This window comes from Myotis daubentonii, chromosome 1, assembly GCF_963259705.1.
Source record: "Myotis daubentonii chromosome 1, mMyoDau2.1, whole genome shotgun sequence".
NCBI lineage: Eukaryota > Metazoa > Chordata > Mammalia > Chiroptera > Vespertilionidae > Myotis > Myotis daubentonii.
Genome location: NC_081840.1, coordinates 124,116,119 through 124,130,793, shown reverse-complemented (window position 1 = coordinate 124,130,793; position 14,675 = coordinate 124,116,119). Strand labels below are relative to the sequence as shown.

The window sequence follows — 14,675 nt, the reverse complement described above, 5'->3', positions numbered from 1 at the left end:
TAATTAGGTATAATTCTACTGTATAAAGGCATATGAATTGATTTGTTTTGCTTGATGACAAAATAACACTTTATTGATTCACATTTGTTACATCTACCAGCAATTCTTAATCCTATCTAATAAAGAGGGAATATACTAATTGACCCGCATGCCGTTGCAAAGATGGAGGCACCTACAGCCAACAAGGAGGGAATATGCTAATTGACTGCCCGGCCCTCAAAGATGGCAGCACCCTCTGCCAATAAGGAGGGAATATGCTAATTGACTGTCCTGCCCTCAAAGATGGCAGTGCCCACAGCCACAAGATAGTGGTGCCCAGTCCCCTCAGCCCCACTGGGGTGGCAGGCCCAGACGTTCTGCGTGCCTGGTTCCAGAGTTCCCCAGTCCCCTCAGCCCCCCAGCTGCCTAGGGCTGGCCTGAGGCACAGGCAAGACTTGGATGGAGGCTGCCCATCCACCCAGGGCTGCCTGAGGCTCAGGTAACCAGGGCCGGCCGAGGCTCAGGTAACCAGGGCTGGCCGAGGCTTGCACTGCCGGCAGTGGCAACAACAAAGGTGTGATGGGGCATCACCTTACCCTAATAGCTAGGTCACCTCCCGCCTCTGAGGGTTCCCAGACTGTGATAGGGGGCAGGCCAGGCTGAGGGACCCCCCTCCAGTGCATGAATTTTTATGCACTGGGCCTCTAGTGTTTATTAAAAACAAAAAGGAAAACAAAGGTGTTACCTTCATTAAAAGATGTATGTAAGGTGAACACTTTTGAGTGTGATGGATATTATTTTAGAATATCTCGATTTTTCTGGCCTTGGTATCCTTGCTGCGATGTGGTTCGAGATTCTCCCTGGGCTCGCTGTCAGGGGTTAGGGTTAGGGTTAGGGCTAGGTGTGCTTGCTCATCCCCGGCATTGCCACCACACACATTCACAAGTTCAGCAACGGGGGCAAGGAAAAAAGGGTAGCCTATTATTCATATCACTGGTCTTTGATGGAAAGAGATAAGTGAGTCTCTGGAGTTACTCATTACTATGTGTCAAAGGGTTTGGAGAATATTGATTAAGGAAGCACTTCCTGGTTAATGAAAAATAACTCAGTTTTACTCATCTACCCCTGCTAGAAGGTTCTGCAGTATATTATGTAATGCACAATAAAAGTTAAAAAGTAAAATAAAAATAAAAAAGAATATCTCATAATCTGGAACTGTCCTGAGCAAATGAAAACATATGGTCCCTTGGGTTTTGGAGGGTATATACGTACTGACTCATCTTTTTGAAAGTAACAAATGTTACCCTCACTAGTGATACAATCAACCATCCTACTCTTACAAGCAGATCAAAATGTTTTAAATAAAACAAGTACCATGATCCATATTAAATGAGCTTATTAATTTAGTCTTACAAAGTTTTTAAATATTTTTCTCATTTTCTAGGGCTTTTGAAGGCTATTTGGCAATTATTTCTTGGTTTTTAAAGTTAATCATATATTTAGATTTTATTCCGGTAATGAGAAAAAAGATCAAATCTAACAAAAGTTTAATTTGGATCTAAATCAAATTTATTTATATAGAATAAGGAAAAAATATTTGGATACATATTTATTTACATGAGATTAGGTCGGATATATATTTTTTAAATAACATAGTTTATTGTTAGTTCTCTCAAATATTTCTAATGCTCAATGAAGTCCATTGTTGCAGTGATTTTTAGTGTAAGAGGTATCCCAGTAACTCTCTGAAGATATTTATTTAGCATCACATGCATATTTATCTTTGTTCTTTTTCAATTGTTGGAAAGATAGTCTGAGGACTAATATTTCATTGGAAAAACCAAGCTAACAGTCATACATTAAGTAAGTCACATCATCCCTCTGATACAGTGGTATAGAGCAGACACTTAGCATTCAGTGTGGTTTCCTATACCCCTTACTCCTACAGTCATTGTGGCTTTTGAGAAGGGAACCAAAATAAAATTTCTTCCAAGAGCTTCTATATCTAAGTCAACATTCATCATAACAAACAAATTTAGTTAAGGTGATTGGCTATTATATTCAGATTTATTGAAATTTGATTTCAAATTCTAGGTTGGAAAATGCTTGCTTTTATCTCAAAACCGTAAAAAGAGGATTCAGTTAAATGAATTATCTATATATAAAAGCCTAAGTGATTGCTATGACCAGATGACCAGATGACTGCCTGGTAGCTTTGACACTCACTGACCACCTGGGGGCAGACGCTAAATGCAGGAGCTGCCCCTTGGTGGGCAGTGAGCTCCCACAACCAACCTCTTGCAGCCGGCCAAGCCCCTGGCAAGCCTGTCCTGATTGGCCCCTCGACCCCAATTGCTGGCCAGGCCGAGGGACCCCACCTGTGCATGAATTCATGCACCAGGCCTCTAGTTGTTATTATATGTAACTAGAGGCCTGGTGCATCCATGCACCGGTGGAGTCCCTCAGACTCGCCTGTGACCTCTTGCAATATGAGACCCCTCAAGGGGTGTGGGAGAGCTGGTTTTGGCCCAGTCCCTACAGGCAAGGCCGAGTGACCCCACCACTCTAGTCCTATATAATAAAAGAGTAATATGCAAATTGGCCTAACAGTGGAATGACCAGTTGCTATGATATGCACTGACCACCAGGAAGTAGACACTCAATGCTGGAGCTGCCCCCTGGTGGTCAGTGCACTCCCACAGGGGGAGTACTGCTCAGCCATAAGCTGGGTTCATGGCTGGTGAGCTCAGCTGCGGTGGCAGTGAAAGAATAAAAGAATGTTGATGTTACAAACTGCACAGGCCCAGCTGCCAGGCCTAGCTGCCTGTTTTATCTAGCTGCCTGTTTTATCTCAACTCCCTAGGCTTCCCCCACTAGAGATAGGAACAGAGGGAATGACGCCCTCCCTAAGGCTGTTCCAGGAGATAGCCCCAACACAAAGGGCAGGTTGAGTAAACCCAGCTTCAATCAACCTTGAGAAGAACAGGCTGTAAAACACCAGGAAGGAGTGCCTTATCCCTATCAAGACACAAACCAGACCCTTTTGGAATTTCTTTGTTCTCCTCTTACCCTCCTGCATGCAACCCCTCCCTGATGTGTGATTTTAGCATATAAATAGCTGAAAAACCCCTTGCTGGGCGCACAACTCCTCTGCTCCTGCGTGAGTACGGGTTGGGCCCCAGCGCGCTGGAATAAAGAATAAAGCCTCTTGCGTTTTGCATCAAGTGACCTCTCCTGCGGTTGATTGGGGTCGTCGTCGGTCGGTGGGACAGAGTGAGGATCCCGCTTCGGGGGTCTCACAGCAGGAGCCTCTCCCGCATACACAGAAGCACTAAGGATGTCTGGCTGACAGCTTAGGCTGGCTCTGCCGGGGGGGAGTGGGCCTAAACCATCAGTTGGACATCTGTCAAGGGCTCCTGGACTGCGAGAGGGTGCAGGCCAGGCTGAAAGACCTACCCTCCCCCTGAGTGCATGGATTTCATGCACTGGGTCTCCAGTATGCATATAAAATCTTTGGTTAATCTCTCCCCGTGGCCCCCCCCCCCCCATCCTTCCCTCTGAGATTCGTTAGTCTGTTCCATGTTTCTATGCCTGTGGTTTCTGCTCCTGCATTGAGCATCTGCCCCCTGGTGGTCAGTGTGCATTATAGCTACTGAACAGTTGGATGGTCAGATGGTCAGACAGTAGGATGGTAGCTTAGGCTTTTATATATATAGATAGGTATATGATATCCCTGAATCTTTCATAATTCATAATTTCATTCTTTAGCAGTATTTGAATTGCATAACAATTGATATTCTAGCTCCTGTTATGAGTCCATTGGCCCACTGCAAATACAGGTTGTCCTGGTTCTAATTATGTAATTACTAGTGGCCCGGTGCATGAAATTTGTGCACATTGAAAGGGAATTAATTAGAGGAACGTAATTTGGACTCACTAATATCAATAATATGTGAGTATGAGGCAGTCTACATTTCTGAAATTCAATGACATGAATTTTAGCTATTACTTTGCCAAATACATGGAATTTACTGGTATTGTTTAAAAGAGCATTCAGCTTAATATTAAAAACTCTGGCTACCAAGTCAGGTCTGTTTTCAACTTTTTGCCAGCATTGTAAATTGTTTGCAATATCTGCCCATTTGGGGTTGCATGTCATGGTTATGAATAAATTGGGCTTGCCATACTTTGTTACAATTGCCATAGCATCCTGATATCACTGCTGCATATTTCTGGGACTACCTTCAAAAGATGATGGAAGTATTATCATTTTACCAATCGGCACATTGTCATTTTTGGATCTAGATTTGAGATAATCCATCAAACTACTATATTTTTCAACTCTCAACTTAGATTGGTTTGCTTTGATGAAATTTATCCAATTGGCCTCCATTTTTGAATATGAATCCACGATAAACTGTTGAGTTAATTTTCCTGCATTTAAAATAGGATTGAACATGTCCCGCACAGAGAGATGAAATCCATAATACTGCATTTGTGTGACTCGTGTCCTTACACTTTGTCTAGTGTTATTGTTGATTACACTGTTTTCGCTAAGTCTTAATGCAATATCTGTTCCCCAGCCTTTTTCACCAAATGGAAAAAGAATAGGATATGTCATTGCATCTAATGTAGGAAACAGGATATTGATTGTTTCATTTTAGTGGCATTTGGATTATTGGGGTCTGGTTTACAATGAATGAGCAAATCCCTTTCAAAAGGAGGTTCTCCATCTTCATTTCTGTATATTACAGCAACCTTGGTTACACAGGGAGAATTATATCTACCTGGATCATTATTACGATCATATTTAATTGCCATTGTTACTTCTGTGGGAGCAATACCTTTTGCTGCTGCTTCAGATTGGGCTTCCTTTTCTACCTCATGTAGCATCTTGTACAATTTTGTTAATTCATTTATTTCATGCATGAGGTTGTTGATGCTAATCATGAGTCTTTCTGAGCAGCTCTGGTTTTCTGGCATTGCTAATCTTTTACTTTTAGCTTTGTCTGTATCCACCAAAATATAGAGTTGAGCAAACTTCCAAGAAACATTATCTGAAGGATGTAGAGTTCCAGTACGGTGATAAACTTATCCATGTATTCTAAAACAGTATGGCCCATATCCTGATGGCGATGCAATATTAGCACCCATGGAAGCAAAAGCAAAAGAATTATTTATGGAGCAAATATTTTCCATGAAATTTTTACTGTCAGAATCTTCATTTGTCATTAATCTTTTTAAATATGCCGGGTAATCTGGAAAATGTATATCATTTGGACTGACTTTCCCTTTGCTACATCGAGTAAATTTCCCATCGGATAGTTTTTCATCAGAGAAATTTAGGGATAGGCAAAATTCACATCGAACAGTCATTCCACCAGAACTATGTTCGAGAATTGCATCCTCGTGTACTCCATTTTTGCTGAGAAGGCAACGCATTTTGTCGCTGGCGTCACCTTCTTTCACGATCAGACGCATGTTGCTCTTCGGACATTTTATGTTGGCTGGCATCTTTCAGCTGCAGAGCTACATTGTATCAAAAGTTGTTCTTTAGACATAGTCCCACTTTTCTACTGTCACGGTCTGTGATGCAGGTGAATGAGAGTCCTGGCTATCAGGCCCCTAAGAGCTATCTGACCAACGGCAGATTCTGGCTGATTCTGTAGGGGTGGGACTTCTTCCTCCCTGCTATCAGTTCCCACAGCTGTGATGAGGAAGCTGGGGTGACAGAGGGAGCCACACCCTGCAAGCCGCCCTCTCTCTTGCTCTGCTCTATGTCCAGCGGCCTCCTGCTCTATGTCCAGTGGCGTCCTGCTCTGCCAAGTCCTCCAAACCTCCCATTCTTCACCCGCTCTCCTGCTCTGCTCTTCGCTGGTGAAGGTCCCAGGAGCCCGTGAGCGAGGCTACGGCCCCACCTCCTGGGGCCGGTGAAGGTCCAGGGAGCCCGTGGGAGTGTCTTGGCGTGGCCGGCCTCACCTTCCGGGGCAGCAAAGGTGCTGGGAGCCTGCGGCCGCTGTCGCCTCCTGAGGTGCTTGACACCTGCATATGAAAATTAACCTACCATCTTTGTCAGGTTAATTTGCATATTCACTCCTGATTGGCTGGTGAACACAGCAAATGGATGATCAATTTACATGCTTCCCTTTTATTATATAGAACGTGAGGCCCGTTGCAGGAATATTCCTGCAAGAATAGGGCTTCGTGCGGCTGGAGCGAAGCAGAGAAGGGAGCAAAACTCGCTGAGGCAGGCTTCGCTCCCTCTTCAAACCCCTGCAGCTGCCCTTGCTCTCCCGCTCCCAGCCGCTGCCCCTTCCCCTCCAGGCCGCTGCCCCTCCCACCTGCAGCCGCTGCCCCTTATGCTCCCAGCCACAGTGGTTAGGCTTGCCCTTCTGCTCCCATCCCCTGCGGCTGGGCTTGCCCTCCCGATCCCAGTCGCTGGGACTGGGTTTGCCCTCCTGCACCTATCCTCTGGGGCTGGGCTTGCTCTCCCGCACCTATTCTCTGGGGCTGGGCTTGCCCTCCTGCACCTATCCTCTGAGGCTGGGCTTGCCCTCCCACACCTATTCTCTGGGGCTGGGCTTGCCCTCCTGCACCTATCCTCTGAGGCTGGGCTTGCCCTCCCACACCTATTCTCTGGGGCTGGGTTTGCCCTCCCGCACCTATCCTCTGGGGCTGGGTTTGCCCTCCCGCACCTATCCTCTGGGGCTGGGTTTGCCCTCCCGCACCTATCCCCTGGGGCTGGACTTGCCCTCCCGCACCTATCCTCTGAGGCTGGGCTTGCCCTCCCGCACCTATTCTCTGGGGCTGGGCTTGCCCTCCCGCACCTATCCTCTGAGGCTGGGCTTGCCCTCCCACACCTATTCTCTGGGGCTGGGCTTGCCCTCCTGCACCTATCCTCTGAGGCTGGGCTTGCCCTCCCGCACCTATCCTCTGAGGCTGGGCTTGCCCTCCCGCACCTATCCTCTGGGGCTGGGCTTGCCCTCCCACACCTATCCTCTGAGGCTGGGCTTGCCCTCCCACACCTATCCTCGGGCTGGGCTTGCCCTCCCACACCTATCCTCTGGGGCTGGGCTTGCCCTCCCGCACCTATCCTCTGGGGCTGGGCTTGCCCTCCCACACCTATCCTCTGGGGCTGGGCTTGCCCTCCCACACCTATCCTCTGAGGCTGGGTTTGCCCTCCCGCACCTATCCTCTGGGGCTGGGTTTGCCCTCCCGCACCTATCCTCTGGGGCTGGGTTTGCCCTCCCGCACCTATCCTCTGGGGCTGGGTTTGCCCTCCCGCACCTATCCTCTGGGGCTGGACTTGCCCTCCCCATCTCAGCCGCTACCCCTTCCGCCCCCAGCTGCTGCCCCTTATGCTCCCAGCTACAGTGGTTGGGCTTGCCCTCCCGCTCCCAGCCACTGACCTTTCCCTTCCCAACTGCTACCCCTTCCCCTCCAAGCTGCTGCCCCTCCCGCTAGCAGCTGCTGTGGCTGGGCTTGCCCTCCCACCTCCCTCCTCCCACCTCTGCAGCCTTGACTCTGTTTCTGTCCTCACGGCTTCAACTTAGCTCCCTTCTGTACCGCTTGGCCTCCATGTTGTCCTCAGTCTTCTCTCGCAGTTGGGATATGCAAATTAACCGCCATCTTTTAGCTTCTATAATTGAAACATTGTATCTTTTGGAGCTGTTGCTTCAGGAGCTCAGAGCTGGGCTGCAGGAGGCGGGGAAACTTGGCTTCCTCCATCACTGGAGCAAGAAAACCTCCTGTTCCTTTCAGCTGCCTGGCTGCTGGCCGCCATCTTGGTTAGCAGTTAATTTGCATATCGCCCTGATTAGCCAATGGGAAGCATGTCGGAGGTACAGTTAATTACCATGTTTGTCTATTATTAGATAGGACTAGAGGCCCAGTGCACAAAAATTTGTGCACTGGGGAGGGGAAGGCGGGTCCCTCAGCCCGGCCTGTGCCCTCTCGCAGTCTGGGACCCCTCGGGAGATAATGACCTGCTGGTTTAGGCCTGCTCCTGGGTGGCAGAGGGAAGGCCCAATCCCTAGGTGCAGCCCCTGGTCAGGCTCAGAGCAGGGCCGATTGGGGAGTTGGGGAGCTGCCCCCTGTCATGCACAGAGCAGGGCGGATCAGGAGGTTGTGATGCCACCCTCAGTCATGCTCAGGGTAGGGCCAATTGGGGGGTTGGGACACCGCCCCGTCACACTCAAGGGAGGGTTGATGGGGAGGTTGCAGCGCCACCCCCTGTCACGCACAGAGTGGGGCCAATCAGGGGGTTGGGGTGCTGCCCCCGTCACACACAGAGCAAGGCCCATCAGTGGGTTGGGGCTCCATGCCCTGTCACGCACAGAGCAGGGCCAATCAGGGGAGTTGCAGCTCCGTACCCTGTCATGAACAGAGCAGGGTCGATCAGGGGGTTGGGGAGCTCCCCCGTGTCACACACAGAGCAGGGCGGATCAGAATGTTGGGGCGCTGCCCTCTATCACCCACAGGGCAGGGCCGATAAGGGGGTTGGGGCGCCACCACTCTCACACTCAGGGCAGGGCCAATGGGGAGATTATGGCTCTACCCCGTCACACACAGAGCAGGGCCGATCAGGGGGTTGGGGCGCCGCACCTTGTCACACACAGAGCCGCAGGGCAATCAGGGGGTTTGGCCGCTGCCCCCTGTCACACTGATCCCAGTGCTAGGAGATCTCTCAGCCCCTGCTGATCCCAGTGCTGAGAGGCATATTACCCTTTTACTATATAGGATAGAGGCCTGGTGCATGCGTGGGGGCCAGCTGGTTTGCCCTGATGGGTGTCCTGGATCAGGGTGGGGGTCCCCACTGGGGTGCCTGGCCAGTCTGGGTGAGGGGCTGAGGGCTGTTTTCTGGCTGGCGGGTGACTGAAGCTCCCAACTGCTCCTTTTTTTCTTTTCTTTTTTTATTCTGGGCCAGCTTTAGCTCTGGCTCCAGCTCTGAGGCCTCTGCTGCTGAAAGCAAGTATCTGGTTTGTTTGTGTTCTATAATCGAAACACTGTATCAATTCAGGCTCTGAGATCCCGGCAGGCTGAAAGCAGGTTTCTGGGGTTTTGTTTAGCTTCTATATTTGTAACAATGTTTCAAACTGCAATTCAGAGGCCGGCAAGGCAGGCAGGGAATGTTGGTTTCCTTCATCACTGAAGCAAGCAAGCCTCATGTTAGCTTCAAGCTGCCTGGCTGCCGGCCGCCATCTTGGCTGGCAGTTAATTTGCATATCTCGCTGATTAGCCAATGGGAAGGGTAGCAGACGTACGCTAATTACCATGTTTCTCTTTTATTAGATAGGTTGTGACTGCTCTTTTTCAGTTTCAACATTGGTTCCAGGGACATAATTCATAAGAAAAGAACCGCATTTCTTATTTTAAGAGTGGGTATTCTAGAAAGTTTTACTTATTTTCCAATGCCCACAGTTTGAGGCAACATCTTTATTCTTTCTAAATGTCCATATTTTTATTCCATATATGATATATGATTTTTGCCCACAAAATATATTTTGCCTGAAAGTTCTTTTTTAAATCATGAAATTATTCTCAAATTCATCTTTACAGCCCATATCAATCTAATTTTAATAAAAGTAATTTACTTCCCAAATAATTCTAAATAGAAAACTCCCACATTATAAAAAAATTTCCATTTCTTATTCAAATAATTATATTATGGCTGATTTTCTTGCTGAATCCTTTTAACATCCAAATATATATATAGATCTGTCTTGAAGATCTGTCTTGAAATGAAAAATTCTGAGGACAAGGAAACTATTTTAACTTTCTTTGGGCAATACAAAAATGCTGTGAAATGTAATTTTGATGATTAAATATATTTTTGGCTCCAAAGACAATTCTGTCCCTAAGGAGATTGGCAACACTATCATAGTGGGGTTTTTCTTTTGTTTTGTTTTGGTCTAGTTATAACAGTTGTGGAGTGGCTAAATAAAGTCTGAAATGTGCCTAATTATTATTTTTATTTTTTATTGAGCAAGCTGGCTTACAAATGGAATTGTCTATATTATAACTTAGTAAAATTACATTTACTCTAAGGAAAAATGCTCAACAGTTTAATAGACCTAGACAAGATTCTTTACTACATAAAGCCCTGCTATAACTTTATGTCCAGGGGAGTGGACTTAAAATCAGAGGATGACTAATACTTCTGAAGCTATTCACATTTCAGTATAAAAAAAGTAGTTAATTGGTGACATGAAAGGCTGAATTAGGACAGTGTTCTATCTAATGCACCTGTTGAATTATCTCTGAAATATTTATTTATCAGGAGAAGAGAGGTTTTAGTTATACAGAGCATTTCTGCATGAACTGCACTACCATTGGAAATTGAAGGTAGTTATGCTGCACTTCAGCTTAGGTTCATGTACTCGCCAGAATGGATGATGCACAGGCACCTTTTCAGATGTCTGCGTCTATAGAGAGCTCTCTGCCTACGTGTGATTTTTCACATCTTGGCTCACATTTCTAAATGCAAATCCAACACTAAAGGACATTGTACATTTATGACACATGGTAGAGCTGTTATTTCTGTGGACAAAACTTATGCTTCTCCACGGATTTATCACTTTAATTAGGAAAAATGATACAACACAAAAAATGAGAGTGTAATTTAATTAAAGTCATTTGTATGGGATTGATTTCAGTTTTTAAAATGAGGATATAATACATACTTTGTTTTAATTTAATCTCTTTTATTTAATGAATGAAAACATGAATTATTTCATTTGCTGGCTGGCTGGTAATAACTGAGGGCTGGACTGGGTGATGTACTAATGATGCTAAGGCCAATTATAGACTTACTTTCTGCGACATACATGAATTAAACTCCAGTGCCTTCCTTTGTTCACTTTGATCTATATTTTTGGTAGTATAGAAATACTCACCAGGTTCTCTATAGAATGGGGCTCTTTTCAACTATGCTTTAAGTTGCCCTACTATCTAACTTTCTATATGAGAGCTATTTTAATTTGCCTGAAAAATTACAGTGTAGTAATGGGATTATGGAATAACTTAATAAGTTTTCTTGCAGTTATTCATGATGAAAATAATGAACATATTTAAAAAGAATAGTTTGTATGTGAATCAATTAGTGATATAACAGTCTGTAATGTAGATTAGCTAATTATCCTTTTTTATGTTATTGTTTTCAAGTTTCTCACATATGCTGATACATAACTGATAACGATATTGAAACATGGAAAAAGTAATATTAAACTAACATATGTTCCTGATTTTTAGAAACATTTTACAAAATTTAGAAATCTTAAACTGCTGTTTTAATTCAGTTTAACAAAGATTGTTATATGACTGACTAGTTGACTTCGGTGATAAAAACATCAAATTCCCAAGTTGTTAATGTGTTGTGTGTCCAGACTTCCACATCTGTTCCTTCAACTTTAAGTAAAAGTGGCTCCTTAGAAAACTTAAAGTTTCTCATCTGTTCCAATTCCTGGCACCTCTAACTACAACATTAAAATGCCAAAATTAATTTTTAAAAAATCAAAACTTCATTACTATGCATGATAGAGGCTTAAGGCAAACTGAATCTTAAAACAAGTAAACAAACAAAAACAGACAATAATCTAAATCGGCAAACAAGTTTACTGTAAATTTCTTTCATTCCCTCCTATTCTTAACAGTTCCTGATGGTGAGTCCTCTTGCCTTGACCCCTAAATACCCATTCATTAACTTATTCTGCTTCTACTTGCATCTATTTTATAACAGATATATTCATTTTCATATCCTAGTACACAGATCAGAGATATTTCTGAAGAGATAGAAGAGGGTAAATAGTCAGGGACAGGACCACGGGGAGCGGAAGTAGAACAGGAAGCCAAAGAATGACAGGATCATGTAAACATGGACAGAATGCAGCTGCTGACTGCCCTGCTCTGAGAAAAACTGCAGAGAGAAAAAAGTAACCTAGGGTTGACCCAGCGAGGTGGGAGTTGCTTAGGCAACCTGGCTGGGCATGAAGGAAGCAGGCAAGGGAGATGTGACCTTTAACATGTATGGATATTGCTAAGGCAGAATTATTTGATACTACCAATCAGGAGCTGGCAAAGCATATATGTACCCCTAGACAAAGAAGCACACTCTCTTCTCTCTCTGGTGCACTGGGTTCCTGGCTGTCCTATGGCAGGGATATGCTCCCCTGGGCCCACATTAGCTTGGATGCTTAACTACACCCAACTGCAACATGAGATGGAAGCTGTGGGCACTGGCCTGCTTTTGGCTCTTCTGGGACCCCGGTTGTACATTTTCCAGGACTGGCTTAGGAGCCTGGGACTTTGGAACCTGAGACAAAGAAGCTTCACCTAAAACCCACTTTGGGCCCCCTCCATGCCTGATGCAGGGACTTCTTCTATCTCTCAATAAACTTTACTTCACTTACTCTCTTTATCCCTGAACTATTTATTTATTTTGCAAAACAAGAACACAGCATTTTGGTTTCATTTCCATAAGGATGATTTACACTTCCTTGTACTTTAGACTACTATTAACTTTGAGAAGGCATTGTAATAGCCTGGTATGCTGAGCTATGGTCTATCCATCACATTAGTTTGCTGTTGTTGTTTGTTGGTATTATTATTATAAACTAGAGGCCCAGTGCACAAATACGTGCATGGGTGGGGTCCGGCCGGCCCAGCCCCAATCGGCGAATCAGGGCCAGGCCTGTCAGGATATAGGAGACGGCGGGAGGTTGGCTGGCTGGCCCACCCCAGAATGGGGCTGGGGGGGCGGGGCAGGGGGATGTGGACCAGGAAACCCCACTTCTGATTGGTGTGGGAGGTTGATCTGGGTGGAGCATGCTGTGGGAAAGGGCCGTGGGCTGATCGTGGGGGCTGATCGGTGGTGGGGCCAGCTGTGGGGAGGGGCTATGGGTGGTTAGCCAGCTGGCCCCACCCCTGAATGGGGTGGCAGGACCAATTGGGGCCAGCGTCCTAGGGGAGGGTCCATGGGTGGTTGGCTCGTTGTCCCTGTCCCTGCTCAGAGTTGGGGGGCGCATCAGGTGTGGGGCCGGCTGGGGGGAGGGGCTGCAGGAGGTTGGTCGGCAAGCCCCACCTCCTATTGGTGTAGACCAGGGCCAGCCGGGGCAGGGGCTGCAGGCCGATCAGGTGGTAGGGGCCCAGCATGGGTAGGGCCAGCCAGGGAGAGGGGCTGCAGGCCAATTGGGGTGGTGGGGACCCAGCAGGGGCAGGGATGGCCAGGGGAAGGGGCTGCAGGAGGTTGGCTGGCCAACCCCACCTCCCGATCGGGCCAGTTTGCTGGCCGCAGTGGGCATCATAGTGACTGGCCATTCTGGGCGTTATGGTGTTCCAGTCACTGGCTTTTTATATATATAGAGCATTTAAAAATCAGTCAAAGTAGGTGATATTAATAGAACTGTGAACTCAGGATGGGTAAAGGACAATAATCAGATGTATCTTTGTATTAATTACAATCTACCTACTTTACATACTTACAAAGCCTTAAAACATACCAAAGAATCTATGAGGCAAGTATCCTCACCCAAGAAGTTACTCATTACAATGCTCCATCCCTTTCAATTTATATTTGGTAGCACTGGCTTTGTTCTCTTACAATACTGCCTCAGTCTGCAAGTTTGAGGAATTGAAAATTACTATCACTATCTAGTTTCATGGACCTTGATTTTGTAGAGTTAGAAGAAACATAAAGAAAACTGCGTGAGCACGCGCGCGCACACACGCACACACACACACACACACACACCAGCATGAAGAAATGGGGGTTAAGGGCAATGACTAAGACACAAGTAAGGAATCATAGTAAAGTTAGTCCATTTTACTCTGGGTTAATCAAGGAAACAAGATCTGAATGGAACCCTTAAGAAGTTACAAGTTCTGCCAAGATATTTAAATGAATGTGTAGTCAAGGCAGGAATATTGTGAGCTTATTTTTTGTCAATAAAATACAATGAACTTATGCCTTGAGATATGAAATAACAGGATATGAAATAAAATATATGTAATGAGTCACTATGATAGCCACCTAACCTTTATTGTTAAAGCCAAACATCTATAGGATCACAGTCTTGAATGCAAGACAGAGTAATTTAGATTTTATTTAATAGAATTATCTCATGGTGATGCTATGTTGCCAGCACCACAGGGCTAAAAGTATATAAGCAATAGGACAGTTAAGAAGGTATTGCAATTGCAAATGCAGGAGATAATACTCTATGAGGCAGTAAAATGGCTATAGGACTAAAAGAAAAAAGGATTTTGTAAAATGAAAAAAAATCAATAAAATTTTATTGCTTGCTCTGAAGAGTACATTTGATATTCATAGTTCAAGATAGTTTTATTGTTGCATTTTCAATTCTCAAGCCACATCAAAGTGTTTCACTGATCATTCCTTTCTTTACTATTTTAATAGTGCATAAATTGTTTATTAGAAACAAAAATGCTTGTTATAGAAAATTTAACAATACTTAAAAATCAAACACATCATAATGAACTTCAACCCAACACAGACATGTACAACATATATTTAAAATACATTCCCAGCCATTTTTTCAATTATTTAATTTTAATTTAATTTTTTGAATAATTAATATGCAAAATATTGAGTTTTCTATTCCGCTTTTTAAAAAACTTGTTTAAGGATTATTGTTTTTTGACATTAGTGTTTTAAAAACTAATTTCAATGTTAAATAATA

The 14,675-nt window shown here is 45.1% G+C and overlaps 1 pseudogene; it reads left to right on the top strand.

The window, feature by feature from the left end:
- Positions 1 to 797: 797 nt before the first annotated feature.
- Positions 798 to 1,161, top strand: LOC132226616 (NADH dehydrogenase [ubiquinone] 1 alpha subcomplex subunit 1-like; annotated as a pseudogene).
- Positions 1,162 to 14,675: the final 13,514 nt, after the last annotated feature.